The sequence below is a fragment of the Stegostoma tigrinum genome, chromosome 23 (assembly GCF_030684315.1).
Source record: "Stegostoma tigrinum isolate sSteTig4 chromosome 23, sSteTig4.hap1, whole genome shotgun sequence".
NCBI classification, from domain to species: Eukaryota; Metazoa; Chordata; class Chondrichthyes; order Orectolobiformes; family Stegostomatidae; genus Stegostoma; species Stegostoma tigrinum.
Genome location: NC_081376.1, coordinates 54,325,001 through 54,343,100, shown reverse-complemented (window position 1 = coordinate 54,343,100; position 18,100 = coordinate 54,325,001). Strand labels below are relative to the sequence as shown.

Here is an 18,100-nt window from a genome sequence, read left to right as displayed (position 1 = left end):
CCACTTGGCACTGGTGTTCACAAGAAACACAGTTTTCATGCATTTCCTGAGGTATCTGTCAGCCAGCCAGTCCTCTATCTATATGAATAAATTATACTCTACATCATGAGCTCTTAGTTTGCTCAATAACCTGTAATAGGATGACTTATCAAATGCCTCTTCAAAATCCATCTAATAAATCAGGAACAAAAACAGAAGTTGCCGGAAAAGCTCAGCAGGTCTGGCAGCATCTGAAGGAGAAAATCAGATTGACGTTATTTTTCCTGCTCTGCCAGACCTGCTGAGCTTTTCCAGCAACTTCTGTTTTTGTTCTTGATTTGCAGGATCCGCAGTTCTTTCAGTTTTTATCATGTAATCAATGGGTTCCCCTTTACCCATGAGTTACTCCTTCAAAAATATTCCAATTAACTGTTTAAACCCTATTTCCCTTTCCCAAAGGCCATTGATTAACTCCCCATTCTCACCCTTGGGATAGTCAAGACTCACTTTATTTACTTTTTTCCTTTTTAGATACTAACAGAAACTTATGCTATCCAATTTGATATTTCTAGCTAGCTTCCTTTTATATTCCCAATTCTTTTCATTGAACTTTCAGGTATTTTCTGCTCCTCTTTATATTCTGACCAATCATTTCACTTGTGCCTGATGTTATACAGTTTTGTGCTTTGTTCCATAACTTGGATGTTTTCCTGAACTTCTTAAGTTAACTCCGAATGTGGCTCCTGCCAATGGATTTCTTCCTTATTGCTGGTATTTAGTTTTGATTTTACCCAGTGACGATAAAGATATGACAGTGTAGTTCCATGACAGGGCAGTGTATTATTTAGTGGGGATTTAGGGAAGTTTTTGATGAGTTGCTGCAGTGCATCTTCTAGGTGATACAAACTCCTACTCATTGTGCATCGGCAGGACAGATACTGAGGTACTGGCTTTTCCTGTTGTAGTTAAAAACAGAATATTTCCACTGGATTTGCTGTGTTATAAAAGCTGTGACAACTGAATATGAATAAAGAAATGGTGGGATATTATTGCTATAAAAGTCTTAATGATATTGTTTTTGTGATACCCAAAGGAATTGTCTTTAGATACCTGATACTTTTGTAAAACACTTTCCTTTCAGTATTCTACCTAGAATACACCTCCTCCCACCCACCCTCCTGCAAAAATTCCATCCCCTATTCCCAATTCCTCCGCCTCCGCCGCATCTGCTCCCACGATGAGGCATTCCACTCCCACACATCCCAGATGTCCAAGTTCTTCAAGGACCGCAACTTTCCCCCCACAGTGGTCGAGAGCGCCCTTGACCACGTCTCCCGCATTTCCCGCAACACATCCCTCACACCCCGCCCCCGCCACAACCGTCCCAAGAGGATCCCCCTCGTTCTCACACACCACCCCACCAACCACCGGATACAACACATCATCCTCCGACACTTCCGCCATCTACAATCCGACCCCGCCACCCAAGACATTTTTCCATCCCCACCCCTGTCTGCTTTCTGGAGAGACACTCTCTCCGTGACTCCCTTGTTCGCTCCACACTGCCCTCCAACCCCACCACACCCGGCACCTTCCCCTGCAACCGCAGGAAATGCTACACTTGCCCCCACACCTCCTCCCTCACCCCCATCCCAGGCCCCATGATGACTTTCCATATTAAGCAGAGGTTCACTTGCACATCTGCCAATGTGGTATACTGCATCCACTGTACCCGGTGCGGCTTCCTCTACATTGGGGAAACCAAGCGGAGGCTTGGGGACCGCTTTGCAGAACACCTCCGCTCGGTTCGCAATAAACAACTGCACCACCCAGTAGCGAACAATTTCAACTCCCCCTCCCATTCTTCAGATGACATGTCCATCATGGGCCTCCTACAGTGCCACAATGATGCCACCCGAAGGTTGCAGGAACAGCAACTCATATTCCGCTTGGGAACCCTGCAGCCCAAAGGTATCAATGTGGACTTCACCAGCTTCAAAATCTCCCCTTCCCCCACCGCGTCCCAAAACCAGCCCAGTTCGACCCCTCCCCCGCTGCATCCCAAAACCAGCCCAGCTCTTCCCCTCCCCCCACTGCATCCCAAAACCAGCCCAGCCTGTCTCTGCCTCCCTAACCTGGTCTTCCTCTCACCCATCCCTTCCTCCCACCCCAAGCTGCACCTCCATTTCCTACCTACTAACCTCATCCCACCTCCTTGACCTGTCCGTCTTCCCTGGACTGACCTATCCCCTCCCTACCTCCCCACATATACTCTCCTCTCCACCTATTTTCTTTTCTCTCCATCTTTGGTCCGCCTCCCCCTCTCTCCCTATTTATTCCAGAACCCTCACCCCATCCCCCTCTCTGCTGAAGGGTCTAGGCCTGAAACGTCAGCTTTTGTGCTCCTGAGATGCTGCTTGGCCTGCTGTGTTCATCCAGTTTCACACTTTATTATCTTCCTTTCAGTATGTTTAGTCACACCGTGGGCTGTAGCTTTTAGACAGTTCTCTGACAGAGATTAACTGCACATACATATATTAATTTGGTTACATGGAAGGGTCTTAATTTCTGTATCAAACACTACACTTTTTCATGTTTGTTACAGGCTGACATGATGATCTCATACTGTGTCAGTCTATTGTCTCTGTTCCAACATGGGAAGGAGATGCTGGAGAATAGATCTGCTGAGGGGCTGTGAGCTTTCTTTATACAATTCTCACTGCAGCAGAGATGTGACAGTCTCACAAGGACAAAGAATTGCCTATGGCCTGGCGTCTGGGAAGATCTACACCGGCATTGCATTTTGTATCCATTCATGGAATGTGAGCATCATTGGCTGGGCCAGTATTTCTTGCTCATTCCTTGTTGCCCCTTGAGAAGGTGGTGGTGTGCTGCCTTCTTGAACCGCTGCAGTCCACCTGCTGTAAGTTGACACACAATGACCCTAGGGAGGGAATTCCAGGATTGTGACCCGGTGACACTGAAGGAACAATGATATATTTCCAAGTCAGGATGGTGAGTGGCTTGAGGGGGGGAGCTTGCAGGGGGTGGGGTTCTCATATGTCTGATGCCCTTGTCCTTCTAGAAGGAAGTGGTAGGTTTGGAAGCTGCTGTCTCTGGTGTATGGTGAATTTCTGCAGTGCATCTTGTAGCAGGCGCACACTGCTGCTACTGAGCATGAAGTTCTGAAGAAGAGTCACACCAGACTTGAAATGTTATCTCTGTTTCCTTTTCCACAGATACTGCCAGACCTGCTGAGTTTCTCCAGCAGTTTCTGATTTGACCGATTACAGAGATCCAGCATCCACAGTATTTTGCTTTTGCAATGGCACTTTTAAAAATTCCCTGGTATACAGGCACCAAGATAATGTCTCATGGGAATTGTGGGTAATGAGATAGTGACCAGATAATGTGCCAAGTCAATCAACTTGACCAGAGCAACAAGGACATTTCTTTCAATAGGGCCCTGGGATGTTTTATATTTCCTTCCGAAGACAATCAGGGACCTCTGATTTTACTGCCTCACCTGAAAGTGACCACTTCCATCTGCAGTATCTTTAGGTGAGATTTTAACCACTCAGGCACAGAGAGCTTCACATTCCATGTCACATCTGGATTTTCTGATTTCCTGGTACTTTGCCTCACACTGTGGGCCTGTTCAGTCCCTACCTGACTGATAATTTTTGGAAGAAGTGCCTAGGCTCCTCAGAGAGAGTGAGTTGTCACCTGCGCTGAGGAACATAGACAGAGAGAAAGGTCAGAGCTTTTAGCTTTGACTGGGACATGGAGTGAGCAATGTTGGATCGTCTCTTCAGCACCTTGGCCCAGTTTGCTTTCTGTCATCTCCCCTTCTGTGAGTCACACCACAGAACAGTCAGCATCTGTCGCTGAACAGGTACAATTATTTTTTAATAAAGTCATTTAAATTGGTGGTGACTTCAGGGGCTCTCCTTTGGACGTTGTATACTTCTGTGGTTTGTATTACTTTTGTTGTTCACTTCATGATCTGTCAAAGAAAATTAGTAGATATCTACATGGGCACATATCTGCATCATCAGGCATTGCTAACCATGTTGGTTGGCCCACTTATAGGCCAATGGGCATTTCTTTTTAAACCAGGTCTTGGTTGAGCTTGTTCCCACACTAAATTGAACCTGAGTAACTAAGTTACATAGAGACATGTGCAGGAGTAGGTCATTCAGCCCGTTGAGTCTGTTCTCACCACTCAATGGGATCATTGTTGATCATCCAACTCAGTTCCCTGTTTCTGATTTTAATCCATTATCCTTTGATCCCTTTAGGCCTAAGAACTATATCTAATTTATTCTTGAAAACTGGGAGTAATCTTATATCAGTTGGAGTTTGACTCTGTAATGTAGGAAACACAGCAGCTAGTTTACACCCATCAAATGAATTGAATTGAAATCCTTTATTGTCAGTTGTAGCCCAGCATAGAAGGAGAGGGGGACAGTGAACAGGTTCTACAATGGCTGCCTGTTAATGGGTACAAATCTTACAGAATTAAAAAATAGTGCAGTTATATGAAAGAGGATTAAAAGGAAAGCATAAGCATCGGTTACAGTATCTGAGAATAAGTTAGGAAGGAGGTTGTTGTAACATTATGAAAAGGATTTATACTAAATTGCAGTAAAGAATACTAAGCAGCAGCAGGTCAGCACCTGGAGTCAGGCCAAAGTGCAGCAACAAGGAAAGATATGCTGTGCCGAGATTCCCTTCACCTCACGCAGCTCTGGGGCTTGGGATTCCCCATGCGCTGCTGTTGCTCCGGCCCAGGCTCATTCTGCTGCTGTCAGTGTGGGAATTCGGCCCGCCAATCAGCATGTGCTCACTCTGCTACCCCTGAGGGACGCGGCCCACATGCTCAGCTCCTGCCTTGTCTCCGTTCACGGCTCATCAACCTTGGGTCCAGTTAGGGATATTTAAAAATTTGTGGGGTGGGCGGGGGTGCATTGGGAAGGGAAGAAATATGGTACTGCAGGAGAAGAAAAAAATAGAAAATGAAAGGAAAAGGAACTAGCGAGCAGGGGAGCTACAACTGGAGTGTCGTACCCTGCAACCATCAAAGTTACAAACAGTGAGAGAGACAACTGGGTGGGGGTTTAACCTGAGGGTCACCGTGCTTCAGGCTGAGGGGGTGGGGGGGGGGGGGAGGCTGGGAAGGAGAATCCTTCTTGCTAACCCCAGCCAGCATTGAGAATAGACCCACTCTGTATCATCAACTGGCTATTCATCCAAATGAACGACTCAAGCCCCAGTATCCACAAGGCAATAAAGAGAGATTTGCAAGAAATATTTCTGAACACAGGCACAACTGGAAAGTATGAGTGCGATCTATTTTGAAAACAGTAGGGGTGATCATTTATTTATTGGGCTAATTACCTGTGCTTTGTTGCTGAAATTCAGAAACTCAAACAGGAACAATCATACTTGCTCTAGAAGAAATGTTTGCATTAGTTTGTAAATAAATCCATGATAGTCCAATCTATATATATTAAATCACCCAAAACTTCAAATAATGCAAACTCACGGAAGGGTTGATTAAATATGCACTCTTCTGTCTTATTCCTTTGGCTCAAATGTATTAGTCTAATTTATTTGGTCCATGCTTGCTAAGCTACATGAAAAGGACATGTTTTCCTAATCTCCAGAGTAACTGAGAGCTAGGTGCAGAACTGTACCATCTGCTACGTGGTCACTAGCTGCTGTACAGCACAGAGACAGATGGAATGACAGTAATGGTCATTTGCAGCTTGAGGCATAACTCTGCCTTGTTGGAAACATGTTTCAAAGCTGATTCATAGCATTGACACTGTGCAATATCCTTGTTAGTAACTAAACTCCTTGCAAAATCACCACAGGGCAGCAGGAGGTCATTCAGACTGACCTGTCTGTCCTCAGTCTCCAAACCAGCAGTTTGTCTCAGTGCCAATCTCTGAACTTTCACCCTGTGCTTTTTTTCTATCCAAATTATCATCCAAGGGACCTATTGAATGTGTTAATTGAACCTGCCTCTACTACATTTACAGGCAGTGTATTCCAGACTAATTGCCGTGTTTACTCACATTACACCTGCTTCTTTTACAAATCATTCACATCAGTGTTTGTCAATAACTCACCCAGCACCATGTCTTCTTCAGCAATGTTCAACATTGGTGAGGCTTCTTCTGGAAAATTGTGTCCAGTTTTGGTCAGCTATAGAAAGGGTATTATTAAACTGGAGAAGGCTCAGAAGAGATTTACTGGGATGTTGCTGGATATAGAAGGTTTGAGTTATAAAGAAAGGCTGGGATAACAAGGTGTAGAGCTGGATGAACACAGCAGGCCAAGCAGCATCAGAGGAGCAGGAAAGCTGACTGGGGGATATGTTTTTAAGGTGAGAGGAGAAAGATTAAAAAAAACATGAGGGCAAATTTTTTTACACAGAGGGTGGTTCACATATGGAATGACTTTCCTGAGGAAGTTGTGGACATGGGGACAATTACAACATTTAAAAGACTTTTGGATAAGTACCTGATCAGGAAAGGTTTGGAAGGATATGGGCCAAACACAGGCAGGTGGGACTGGGTTAGTTAGGGATTATGTTTGGCGTGGACTGGTTGGACCGAAGGGCCTGTTTCTGTGCTGTATGATTCTATGAATCTATAAAATCATGCTTGAGACCCGCAACGAGAGTATTCTTTCATTATTTTCAGTTCTGACAATCTCATTCTCTCTTTCTCAGTCCAGGTGTTGGCAATAATTACCAAATGTGTTCATATACATTTTTTAGCCACTGTTACTAATGTAAGGATTCCATACCCCCTCCCTCCAGCCCCTTCACCAGCATTTTGACACTTCTCATTAATTAACAGTGTCTTTTTAAAATTTCTCTTCCTTGTCATTTTCAGCTCCTACAGCACGTGGTTCCTGCATACTTCTGAGCTTAGCAGTGCATGTGTTAATGATGAGCTGACCACAGAGAGCTGGGTGAAAACTTCAAATTTCCATTCAACTCCTGGTCAGAGCCATTTGAAATCACTTGGGTATAAACAACATGCAGATCGCAAATCTAGGCAATGGTCTCACAATTAAGATATTCAGAAACAGCTTGGCAGCTTCGAGAGAATCTCAATCCAAAAGTTACTGAGCAGCTGTTCCCCTTTAGAAATATGGCCCCTGAATTCTCTCTAGAGGATTCCAGGAATCTACACTGAACAGAGACGTGAGGCTTGCAATTTTCCTTCTGCACTGATGTTAGAGAGGTAACCCTGGCATTCCGGAAGACTATATTATTGAATGTTGGAATGGGTGGAATAATCTACTTTCTCATGCTTTATTACTGAAGGAACGGTTTTGAAACTTTTCTTTTGAGTATGAAGCCTTTCTCTGAGCCAATGTTTGTATATTGGGTCAAATGCTATCTCTCATCTCCCTCAAACCTTCTGATTTCTCTCTTCCATTTTACCTATCTCCACTCCATCATCATTCTAGTTCCCTGCCATTTTCTCCATGCTCTTGAGTCACAGTCTGTATCCAAGGTCCCATTTGCAGATGACACAAAAAAAGGTAGGAAGGCAAATAATGAGAATGATGCAAAGAGCCTGTAGAGGGACGAAGACAGGTTGTGGGAAATGTGAGGTGATACACTCTGCACTCAGAATAGGGAGGTGAACATTATTTAGGTGGATATAGACTGCAAAAAGCTACAGAACAGGAATGTGGGAAACCTCATCCATGAATCACAAAAACTTAGCACCCAAGTTCTTCACATAATAGAGAAGGCAAATGGAATGTTCACAGGGAACTTGGGAACAGACTATGACGCAAAATTTTGGTACAACTGTGAATAGTGTGAACAGTCTTGATTCTTTTATCTGAGGAAAAATAGACTGGCGTTGGAAACAGTCCAGAGAAGGTTCATTCAGTAGATCCCAGTTTGGAGGGACATAGAAAGACAGAAAATATGCGCAGGAGTAGGCCCTTCGGCCCTTCGAGTCTGCACCACCGTCTAACATGATCACACACGCACATGCACATAGAAATCTATGGGGTGAATTTGTATTTGCAGATACATTCAATCTTGTTCGAAATTACAAATTATAGATAGTCAGTCAATGTAGTATTTTATAAATTCCTACTTGAGAAATAAAACAGGTCTGACTCCAAACCAAAACACAAACAGATTCTAAACAAGGCCTAACATGCATTGTCTGACCTAAAATATCACCCCTTCCTTATACTGATAAAACCTTTAGTTTTCTCAAAAGTAAGCTTCAAGTTCTCTTCAAAGAAATGCGGAGATTTACATATACATATTAACCAATTAAAAACTTTTAACTGATTAAAGATTTAATAGTATCTTAGGTTTGTTTAGTACGTCCTCATCAATGGTGTGACCCTTTGACCTTTTACTTAAAAATTCTGTGGCTGATACTAACAATCTCGCTAACACCTGAAGGAGGGGCAGTACTCCAAAGGCTTGTGATTTCAAATAAACCTGTTGGACTATAACCTGGTGTCGTGTGATTTCTGGCCTAATTCTTAGACCATGATCCCTAGTTCTAGACTTTCCCAACATCAGAAATATTCCTCCTGCTTCTAGCCTGCCCAGTCCCTTAAGGATTTTGTATGTTTCTACGAGACCACAGCCAAACCTGGTTTCATTGTGCAGTAAAGCACTCCTTATTGAAATAGAGTAGAGACTGTCTGGAATAACTTTTTGCTGAGTTAAAGGTTCAAGACAAAGTATCACATACCTTCAATTTACTTAAAATAACCCACTTAAAATCTGTCATTCATTTTCACGTTAAAAGAATGAAGCATAAGATAGGATGGTGCTTTAAAGTTTTAAGTAGTTTAAATTATTTGAAGTGTAAAGCAATTTAAGCTCCCATTGTGTAAAATTTCTGTGCTTTATTGAATGACTGTTTTGACCCACATTATAATAACTTATACCATTACATCAGTCAGTGACTCTGTGTACTGTGTTTGTAATGTTTCAGACAAACTTCAGAACTTTTCTTACTTAACCTCTTCTAGATATACATTCAGATGCAGATGCTAATTGTATTAAAATGAAAACCTTACTGGCAGGATGTTCATACAAAAATTTTACTTTGTTGGCATTATTTTTGACCTGTTTTACTAGCTGAGCTTCTTTATCATTATCCATCTACTTAGGACCAGCTGATGAAATCTTCAAAATGACAGCGACTGTCAATTTCGCTGTAATTTCGAATTGAGAGGTTCAGCACTTACAATGAATTAAAGCACCTCTTACCTGTGAAACTGTAAACCAGAATTCTCCTTTTGATAATCAAAATGGGCACCTTCGCACTTGAATCAGTGATAATGGGAACTGCAGATGCTGGAGAATGCAAGATAACAAACTGTGGAGCTGGATGAACACAGCAGGCCAAGCAGCATCTCAGAAGCACAAAAGCTGACGTTTCGGGCCTAGACCCTTCATCAGAGGGTGCTCAATTATCCTCATTCAGAAGGTGCTCTGATGGAGGGTCTAGGCCCGAAACGTCAGCTTTTGTGCTCCCGAGATGCTGCTTAGCCTGCTGTGTTCATCCAGCTCCACACTTTGTTATCTTTACACTCGAATATATGTTTTGGTGAACTTGTAAGGTCAACACCCAAATGGCAATCATCTTTGAGATTGGAACATATCTCTATCTGAAGCTCCTTTGTCAGCATGGGGTATTGTGAAAATAATTATAGTGCAGGCAGCGAAATCAAGCTGCTCAGCAACGTCCAAGCAACAGCCGTGAGTCAAGAGAGCAAAATGATGGTCTTCCATTGTAACTCCATACCACTTTGCAAATGAGCTAAGCCACTGACTTCAAAATGCCAGCTGATGTGGAGTTGGAGGAATTGTTTCTGGGTGATGGGCTCATGTGGTATATGAATTTTGTGCTGCAAAAAGATTTTGTCATGAGGATAATTTAGATTCAAACTCAAGTCCCCAGGAAGAGGGGACCATTGGGCTGAACCTTGATCAAAATCGGATCAAAGAAACCAAAGAACAAAGAAACCTACAGCACAGGGACAGGCCTTTCGGCCCTCCAAGCCTGCGCTGATCCAGATCCTCTGTCTAACCTGGCATCTATTTTCTGACGGTCTGTGCCCATTTGCTCCCTGCCCATCCATGTACCTGTCCAAATATATCTTAAAAGACACTATCATGTCTGCGTCTACCACCTCCACTAGCAACGCATTCCAGGCACCCACCACCCTCTGTGTGAAGAACTTTCTACGCATATCTCCCTTAAACTTTCCTCCTCTCACTTTGAACTCAAGACCCCTAGTAATTGAGTCCCCCACTCTGGGAAAAAGCTTCTTGCTATCCACCCTGTCTATACCCCTCATGACTTTGTAGACCTCAATTAGGTCACCCCTCAATCTCCATCTTTCTAATGAAAATAATCCTAATCTATTCAACCTCTCTTCATAGCTAGCACCCTCCATACCAGGCAACATCCTGGTGAACTTCCTCTGCACCCTCTCCAAAGCATCCACATCTTTCTGGTAATGTGGTGACCAGAACTACACACAGTACTCCAAATGTGACCAAACCAAAGTCCTATACAACTGCAACATGACCTGCCAACTCTTGTACTCAATACCCCGCCCAATGAAGGAAAGCATGCCTTATGGCTTCTTGACCACCCTATTGACCTGCGTTGTCACCTTCAGGGAACAATGGACCTGAACACCCGGATCTCTCTGATCATCAATTTTCCCTAGGACTTTTCCATTTACTGTATAGTTCGCCCTTGAATTTGATCTTCCAAAATGCATCACCTCGCATTTGCCCGGCTTGAACTCCATCTGCCATTTATCTGCCCAACTCTCCAGTCTATCTATATTCTGCTGTAATCTCTGACAGTCCCCTTCACTATCAGCTACTCCACCAATCTTCGTGTCATCAGCAAACTTGCTGATCAGGCCACCTACACCTTCCTCTAGATCATTTACAGATATCACAAACAACAGTGATCTCAGCACAGATCCCTGTGGAACACCACTGGTCACAGGTCTCCATTTTGAGAAACTCACTTCTACCACTACCCTCTGTCTCCTGTTGCCCAGCCAGTTTTTTATCCATCTAGCGAGCACATTCTGGACCCCATGTGACTTCACTTTCTCCATCAGCCTGCCAAGGGGAACCTTATCAAACGCCTTACTGAAGTCAATGTATATGACATCTACAGCCTTTCCCTCATCAATCAACTTTGTCACGTCCTCAAAGAATTCTATTAAGTTGGTAAGACATGACCTTCCCTGTACAAAACCATGTTGCCTATCACTGAAAAGCCCATTTTCTTCCAAATGGGAATAGATCCTATCCCTCAGTATCTTCTCTAGCAGCTTCCCTACCACTGACGTCAGGCTCACCGGTCATTCATTACCTGGATTATCCTTGCTGCCCTTTTTAAACATGGGGACAACATTAACAAGTCTCCAGTCCTCCGGGACCTCACCCATGTCTAAGGATGTTGCAAAGATATCTGTTAAGGCCCCGGCTATTTCTTCTCTCGCTTCCCTCAGTAACCTGGGATAGATCCCATCCAGACCTGGGGACTTGTCCACCTTAATGTCTTTTAGGATACCTAACACTTCCTCTGTCCTTATGTCAACTTGACCTAGAGTAAGCAAACATCTATCTCTAACCTCAACATCCGTCATGTCCCTCTCTTTGGTGAATACCGATGCAAAGTACTCGTTAAGAATGTCACCCATTTTCTCTGACTCAGCGCATAACTTTCCTTCTTTGTCCTTAAGTGGGCCAATCCTTTCTCTAGTTACCCTCTTGCTTTTTATATATGAATAAAAGGCTTTGGGATTTTCCTTAACCATGTTTGCCAGCAATATCTCATGTTCTCTCTTAGCCCTCTTAATCCCTTTTTTCAGATTCGCTCTACATTCCCGATATTCTTGCAAAGCTTCGTCTGTCTTCAATCGCCTAGACCTCATGTATGCTTCCTTTTTTCTCTTGGCTAGTCTCACAATTTCACCTGTCATCCATGGCTCCCTAATCTTGCCTTTTCTATTCCTCATTTTCACAGGAACATGTCTCTCCTGAACGCTAATCAACCTCTCCTTAAAAGCCTCCCACATAGCAAATGTGGATTTACCTTCAAACAGTTTCTCCCAATCTACATTCCTCAGATCCTGACGAATCTTGGTATAGTTGGCCTTCCCCCAGTTTAGAACTCTTCCTTTAGGACCACTCCCACCCTTGCCCATGAGTATTGTAAAACTTATGGAATTGTTGTCGCTATTTCCAAAGTAGTCCCCTACTGTAATATCAACCACCAGGCCGGGTTCATTCCACAGCACCAGGTCCAGTATGAACCCTTCCCGAGTTGGACTACATACATACTGCTCTAGAAAACCCTCCTGGACATACCTTACAAATTCTGCTCCATCTTGACCCCTAACACTGAGTGAATCCCAGTCAATGTTGGGAAAATTAAAATCTCCCATCACCACCACCCTGTTTCTCCTACACCAGTGATAGTTTTGTGGTTTCACAGGGAGTTTCTTAATTTGGAAGGAACCACTGGTATAATGTTTGATACAGCAGGTCACCTTAATGGTCACTGGGATAGAATGGCCACTCTGCCCTTCAGGTCATGGGACACCCACCCCCTGCATTCCCCCACAGAAGATTGCAGATTTCAGTGACAGCATCTTGGCGGATGCTCAGCTTTTCCCAACACTGCAGAAATGATACTGAGGGCAACAGGCTCTGACCCTCCTGAGGGTAACTTCGGCTGCTTCCTCTTTGTGTGGAGGCCATTCGGCAGCTGCTGGAGCTTGCTGCTGGCCCTGGTCTCACTTATGTTTCTGATCCTCCTCCTTTTCCCAAAATAGCACCCAGAAGCAACAGCAAAGATTCCCACTACACTGGGCTGGCTCTGGCAGTCACTTCCCTGCCATTCTGTGTAGGGACTGTCAGGAGCAGAAGCAACCCTGTCCCTTGGAAGTGATGGTGGGACGTGGGGCACTCTGACAAACAGGGCTTCCTCGGTGGGTGATGTAGGTAGATGACTGTATTCTGTTGAGTGCAGCCCCCAGCACATCACAAGGATGCAATCAGAGATGATACATACTACATAGATACTGACACCCCTACTCCCTCCAACCCCACATCACCCAGGACAGGTAGCAGGCAACTAAAACTGTGTTGTAGAATACTGACATTTCGAAGGTGAGAGTGGATCAGCTCCTCAGACTATACGTGTGAATGTGACTCACAGGGACCAACTGCAAGATTTGCTTCTCAGCAACAATGGTCTGCAATCTGCACTGACTGACCCAAGTGGTGAAGATTTCTGTCACACACAGAGCTGGAAACTATCTGCATTGCACACACACAGTGCAATGATTACAAACCACCTGAAGCTGTACTCTACAGGTCAATATTCGGCGCACTATCACTGTGCTCAATGGGACAGACTTCACACAGATCTAGCAACTCAATACTGGGCTTCCACAAGGCTCTGTGGGCCATCAATAGCAGCAGAATTGTACTCCAACACAATCTGTAACCTCATGGCCCAGCACATCCCCACTCAACCATTACCATTAAGCCAGGGGATCAACCCTGGTTCAATGGAGAGCGCAGGAGGGCATGCCAGGAGCAGCACCAGACATACCTGAAGGTGAGGTATCAACCTGGTGAAGCAGCCAAACAGGACTACTTACACACCAAACAGCGAAAGCAGCAAGTGATAGACAGAGCTAAGTGATCCCACAACCAACGGATCAGATCTAAGCTCTGCAGTCCTGCCACATCCAGTTGTGAATGGTGGCAGTCAATTAAACACCTCACTGGCAGAGGAGGCTCCACAAATATCCCCATCCTCACTGATGGAACGTCCCAGCGCATCAGTGCAAAAGATAAGGCTGAAGCTTTCACAGCAATCTTCAGACAGAAGTGCCGAGTGAATGATCCATCTCAGCCTCCTCCAGTGGTCACCAGTGTCACAGATACCAGTCTTCAGCCAATTCGATTCACTCCACGTGATATCAAGAAACAGTTGGAGACACTGGAAACTGCAAAGGCTACGGGCCCTGACAACATTCCAGCAATAGGACTGAAGGCTTGTGCTCCAGAACTTGCCGCTCCACCTAGCCAAACTGTTCCAGTACAGTTACAATGCTGGCATCTACCCAACAATGTGGAAAATTGCCCAGGTATGTCTTGTACACAAAAAGCAGGACAAATCCAACTCGGACAATTACCGCCCCATCAGTCTCCTCTCGACCATCAGTAAAGTGATGGAAGGTGTATGTAACAGCGCTATCGAGCAGCACCTGCTCAGCAATAACCTGCTCAGTGACACCCAGCTTGGGTTCTGCCAGGGCCAGACCGCTCCTGATCTCATCATGGCCTTGGGTCAAACATGGACAAAGGAGCTGAATTCCAGAGGGTGAGGGGAGAGTGACAGCCCTTAACATCAAGGCTGCATTTGACCGAGTGTAGCATCAAGGAGCCCTGGCAAAACTGGAATCAATGGGTGTCAGGGGGCAAACTCTCCGGTGGTTGGAGTCATACCTGACACATAGGAAGATGGTCATGGTTGTTGGAAGGCAGTCATCTCAGCTCCAGGACATCTCTGCAGGAGTTCCTCAGGGTAGTGTCCTGGGCCCAAACATCTTCACCTGCTTCATCAATGACCTTCCCTTCACCATAAGGTCAGAAATGAGGATGTTTGCCGATGATTGCATAATGTTCAGCACCATAGGCGACTCCTCAGATACTGAAGTAGTCCAAACTGAAATGCAACAAGATCTGGAGAACATCCAGACTTGGGCTGACAAGTGGCAAGTGACATTTGTGCCACACAAATGCCAGGATATGACCATCACCAGTAAGCGACAAACTAACCACCATCCCTTGATTCACTAGTATCATCACTGAATCCCCTGCAATCAACATCCTGGGGGTTACCATTGATCAAAAACTCAACTGGACTCGTCACATAAACACAGCGGCTACAAGAGCAGGTAAGCAGTTAGGAATACTGCGGCGAGTAACTCACCTCCTGGCTCCCCAGAGATAAAGGGAACTGCAGATGCTGGAGAATCCAAGATAACAAAGCGTGGAGCTGGATGAACACAGCAGGCCAAGCAGCATCTCAGGAGCACAAAAGCTGATGTTTCGGGCTGAGACTCTTCATCAGAAAAGGGGGAGGGGGAGAGAGTTCAGAAATAAATAGGGTGTGAGGGGGAGGCAGAGAGAGATCCCCTGAGGTTTGTCCGGAGGGAGGAGGGTAACTCTTCTGATGAAGGGTCTGGGCCTGAAACATCAGCATTTGTGCTCCTGAGATGCTGCTTGGCCTGCTGTGTTCATCCAGCTTCACACTTTGTCATCTCCTGACTCCTCAAAGCCTGTCCCACCATCTACAAGGCACAAGTCAGGGGTGTGAAGGGATACTCCCCACTTGCCTGGATGGGTGCAGCCTCAATGACACTCAAGAAGCTTGACACCATCCAGGACAAAACAGTCCATTTGGCACCACACCCACAAACATCCCACTCCCTCCACCACCGACACTTAGTAACAGCAGTATGTACCGTCTACAAGATGCTCTACAGAAATTCACCAAAGATCCTCAGGCAGCACCTTCCAAACCCACGACCATTTCCATCTGGAAGGGAAAGGGGAGCAGATACATGGGAACACCATCCCCTGCAAGTTTCCCTCCAGTCCACTCACCATCCTGACTTGGAAACATATCGCCATTCCCTCAGTGTCACTGGGTCAAAAACCTGGAATTCCCTCCCTAAAGGCATTATGGGTCAACCCACAGCAGGAGGACTGCAGCAGTTCAATAAGCAGCTCACCCCCACCTTCTCAAGGGCAACTAGGGACGGGCAAGAAATGTTGGCCAGTGAGCAACACCCACATCCCAGAAATGAACTTTTAAAAAATTGCTCCATTAAAATTCCCCTGAACATCTCCTTTCAAAAAATCTACAACTCAGCTTGTTAAAATTCTAAACCCATTCTCAGCCCTCACACATGTGAACAGACAAAAGAAACATTGGTGTTATGGATGGAAGGGAAAAAGATCTGGTGACAAGTTGAATGACTCTCTGATCTTTTTTCTTGCCAAGATCTTTTCATTCCTTCACAGGAGACACAGGCAATTTGTACATTAACTGTCAAGCCTCTGTGCCCCTGGTTAAAGGGCACTATTTAGAGTAACTAGTGAGGGAAAATAAACTGACTCTCTTCAGGCTTTTGATATTTTACTGGAGGGGAAGACAAAATTTGAACTTGCCACAGGAAATGAGTCATGCAAAAATTATTGAAGGTCATACTTTTTCCAAAGTGCAGTAAGATGCACAGAGTATTCTGCCAGTGGAACTCATTACAAAGACTGTGAATAAGTGATATCCTTTCATACCACTTCTACCATATTGTTCACACCCACACTCTCGTTAAGCTTCCCAGGAGCTAATCAGATAGCTGTTGTCAGGCTAATGGTCTAAACCTCCAGAACCCAGCCTCACTTTGTACTGAGCCCTGCTGCCTGCCTGTTTCTATATGGCCGGCCCTACCTACCAACCAAACAAAGCAGCTGTGTAAAGGTGACCGACAATGAATTTCAGTGACTTGCTTTCTAAGTGTGCAGCAATTCCTTCCTCAGTCCTTGGTTTCAAAACAATTCTTTCCCACTTCAGTTCACCACAAAAAATACAGTGAAGTAAGGCAGACACAGTCTTTGTCATCAGTTTTGGATAATGCTGCACAAAAGCAATAAGATTTTTCATTCTGCAAAATACTTCCTTTCAGTTGTCGTGTTATATTTAAAGAAACGTTTGCGCTGTCCCTTAAGTTGATCTGATGACACTGACCACTTGATACATAATCTGACAATGCCCCAAAATGCCCAGGCGTGGAGATACAATTTACAAATACATTCTGTGGCCCAGTGCAGTTACTGAAATGGAAATACAGGGCACGAGGCTGAACAGTCCATCAAACATAAAGGAACTCACATATTGAGCTGCTTCCATAAGGGATAGTGATAGCATCTTGAGAGGATATTACTTGTTCACAATCTTTGTTATGATTTTGAAGGACACAGAATGTTACAGAAGACCGTGCATGTTATTGCACGTTGGAACAAGCATCACCTTCAATAATTCCTGCTTTACTCATTCCCTATTGAGGACATACTCCCTGCTCTTACAAACAGGTCTCCCTTTGTCTTTCTGCAGCCAATGATTGGTCACTGTTAGCTACAAAAACATAGTTCTGTCATTAACTTAACTCATTGTGTGTTTTTTGTGTTGCAGTGCTACAAATTGTTTTAGGCAGATCATTTATTAGCAGTAAATATTAATGCATTGCTTCAGTCACAGCCTGAACATACAATCCATCAGAACATCTGCTCCTACATCTTATGGATTTGTAGTCTTAACATCAGAGCTTTCAGCTTCCCCAGTGCCTTCTCCTTACTGGTCAACTAAACTCTCCTCTGCTCCGGAGTCTCTCGATGTTCTAGGACACTGCTGCTGTGTTCCACAGTGAAGTTTGATGTAAAGTACCTATTCAGTTCCTCTGCCATTTCTTTGATCCCCATTACTACTTCTCCAGTCTCATTTTCCAGTGGCCTCTCTCTTACCATATAAATATCTCAAAAAACTCATTGCAAATTTCTTTCACATTACTAGCTAGCTACTTTCATTGTTCATCTTCTCCGCCTAACTGTTTTGTTTTAAGTTATCCTCTGCTGGTTTATAAAGGCTTCCCAATCCTCTGGCTTCGCACTGATCTTCAAAACATTGTGTGCTAATTCTCGTGTACTCTGAAAGGTGTGCAGGCGAGAGCACCCTGCGGCTGGGGGTAAATGGTGGTGAAACTCGAGCGGGATCTGTGTGGTTCTCTTCACTATCAGGGGTATCAATATAAACTGCGGGTAATCCAGTTCTGAGGAAGGGTCACCGGACCTGAAACGTTAATTCTGATTTCTCCTCCACAGATGCTGCCAGACCTGCTGAGCTTTTCCAGCAATTTTGCTTTTGTAATCCAGAGAAAATAGCTTTGATGGCAACCCCAGCTCATTCTTGGGTCGAAGGTTGGAAGAACGGGT

At 44.6% G+C, this 18,100-nt stretch overlaps 1 protein-coding gene across 1 annotated transcript in view; it reads left to right on the top strand.

Annotated features, from left to right (window-relative positions):
* The window catches only part of clec19a (C-type lectin domain containing 19A), a 117,323-nt gene that overhangs the window by 75,989 nt on the left and 23,234 nt on the right, over window positions 1–18,100 (top strand). The gene's annotated exons all lie outside the window — the stretch shown is intronic.